The sequence below is a fragment of the Schistocerca cancellata genome, chromosome 8 (genome assembly GCF_023864275.1).
Source record: "Schistocerca cancellata isolate TAMUIC-IGC-003103 chromosome 8, iqSchCanc2.1, whole genome shotgun sequence".
Lineage (NCBI taxonomy): Eukaryota > Metazoa > Arthropoda > Insecta > Orthoptera > Acrididae > Schistocerca > Schistocerca cancellata.
In genome coordinates, this window is record NC_064633.1 from 336,027,984 (window position 1) to 336,031,025 (window position 3,042).

Sequence of the window (3,042 nt, forward strand, 5' to 3'; positions counted from 1 at the left end):
GTCACTGCAGTGTTTTTTATATTTTTAACTTCCACAGCTTTCCGCCATTTTACAGTTTCTTACAATGTCACCGTTTTATCGCTTGTTTTTCTTGTTTGTTATATTCTCATTATGTTTTTTTAACTCTTCTGTAGGCTTTAGAGCAGCATTTTACGCTGCTGCGAGCCCGCCCGCCCCCTCCTCTGGGGGGAGGGAGGGGGGGGGGGATCGAAATGCAATAAAGTAAAGAAAGAGAGTAAGCGTATAGTTTCAGAAGCACGAGGTCTTTTGGATCGAATCTCGCTGCCAGTACTGCTTTTTTCATTTTCATGTAATTCCAACAACAGATGCGTGAAGTACGCCACGAAATTGTGCGATGATCGAAAACCGTTTATGAACGTAAATCAGGCTCGGTTTGCAATAGACACTTCGAAAGAACCGCGCACATGCAAAAATTCGGCGTTCATTAAATGTGCTGTATGTTGTGGGAAAGTATTATTTTCCATGTTTGTACGATCAGTATCATCCTGTTTTGCTGTGTTCGTTAGGTTCCATTAGTAGTGTCACAAATGCTGAGATACAATAACATGAATAAAATTACTGTGCTGATCTTATTAAAGGTTCTTGTGATTTGATTGTCCTTTACTTCCAGTCTCCTTAGCAAAATTTTTTTCTCATTTCTTTCAGGATAAAGATTATCAAAAACAAAAATATCTCTTGTTGAATTACGTAGGAAGTGGCAGCGACTTTAGATCCAGAGACCTCGCAATTGTGAAACCACACACTTACTCACTTGGCTGCGGCCTCCTGGAATGCTAGCGATCTTACAAGGTATATAGGCACTGCTAAAATAGGCAAACACGAGTTTCTCGAAAGCGCTTGAGAGCTGCATGTCCCTTTTTTACAAAAAGGTCAAGGCCTAGTCGTGCTCTACATACCCTGTCAATATAAAACAAATCGGTGTGGGAAAGTTCGTATGGCCCCCTTGTTAGCTTTGACCTGCACACGACGTGCCGGTTGCGATCGAGAAAGATGCCGTCGATACTGCAAAATGTGCACGTGTAATGCACGTATACAAACAAGGGCAGCACGATTGGTGACAGATTTGTTAGATCATCGGGAGGTCGACACGGAGATGCTGGAAAACCTGAGCTGGCAGACGCCTTGAAGAAAGACGCCAACCCTGCCACAAAAGCCCACTCACAAAATTTCGGGATCCAGCATTAAGAGAGGAATCTAAGAAAACAGAACAGCCGCTCAAAGTATAGCTCCTGTAGGGACCGCAAATATGAGCAGACTAATGGAGGCATTAAGGCACTCACTCTTCACGCGAACCATACGTGAAAGGAGCGGGAACAAGCCCTAATGAACGACACAACGGGAAATACCCTCTGCCATCCACTTCAATGATTGACATAGATGCAGCTGTTGTGTAAGCGTGAAAGTCTCCTTGCCCATTCTCGTCTCTCTGTGAACAAAGGGAATCAGAAGACACAAGGAACAAGCTTTTGGTTCCTCCGAACAATCAATTCCGACCGAGATCGCGTAAACTCGCTCACAAAATATAATACTGTGGCTCTGAATTATGTGCATTGGCTGAACTAACCACTAAAGTTGTCGAGGAATCGGAAGTGGAGGAACCACGCAGCCACCCACGACCAATAGCTACAGTATGTATTTCAGTAGCGCAGTTGTCGTTTACGTGCACTGGGAAGTGTGTAATCCAGGGAGGTAGAATGGAGACACCGCCGTTCCGTACACGATATCACACGTGGAAAGTGGTAAATAGTATACTGAAGTTATGTAAAGTTATTCCGTTATAGTAATCTTATGAGACGGTAAAAATTACGTTAAGTTGTTGCAACCACGACATATTCGAAATCTCTATAATGTATACGTTGTGGCGCAGGAAACGGTAAGATTCAAAAGTGGATGGAGGTTGTGTCGTCGTAAACACTTAACAAAAAGTAAATCAAATGTATTAAATAATATAACAGACTCAGAGCGCAGACATGAGTAGAAGCAAAGAAGTATATAGTGCTGAGGTTATCAAATAACGCTACAACCCTAATACAATAACATAATGACCTATGAAATGCATGCCCCGCTGAAATTAATCAGCTTTACAAAACGCGACACTGCTAAACGTACTGAAATAATAAAGCACTAGCCTAAGAAAGGTTCAAAGAAAACTTGAGTTTGATTTCAAACACGTTCCCGACTCATACGACAATAGCTGGCCATGAGTTTAATTTACCCTCGATATGTTGGCGAAAATACATGTTTAATTTCGGAGGTACGCATAAAATATCATCAGAAATTGTGCTAAACGCCTTCACTGAAAATTATTTCGAGCAGTTAGTTCATGAGCACACATGAATAGTAAACGGTTGTGAAAACACACTTGATCTCTTATCAACAAATAATCCTGAGTTAATAACGAGCATCAAAACCGATTCAGGGATTAGTGAACACCTGATTGTCGTAGCGAGATTGAGTATTGTAATCCCAAAATCCTCGAAAAATAAACGAAAAATATACCTATTCCATAAAGCAGATAAAACTCCACTTCGCTCCTTCCTGAGAAACAATCTCCACTCATTCCAAGTTAATAATATAAGTGTAGACCAGATGTGGCTTAAATTCAAAGAAATAGTATCGGCAGGAACTGAGAGATTTATACCAAATAAATTAACACACGGCGGAGCTGATCCTCCTTGGTACACAAAACGGGTCAGAACACTGTTGCAGAAACAACGAAACAAACATGCCAAATTTAAACAGACGCAAAATCCCCAAGATCGGCGATCTTTTACAGAAGCTCGAAATTTAGTGCGGACTTCAGTGCGAGATGCTTGTAACAGTTACCACAACGAAACTTTGTTTCGTAACCTGGGAGAAAATTCAAAGAGATTCTGGTCGTATGTGAAGTATGTTAGCGGCAAGAAACAATCAATGCCTTCTCTGCACGATAGCAATGGAGATACTATCGAAGACAGTGCTGCCAAACACAGCCTTCCAAAATGCCTTGACAAAAGAAGATGAAGTAAATATTCCAGAATT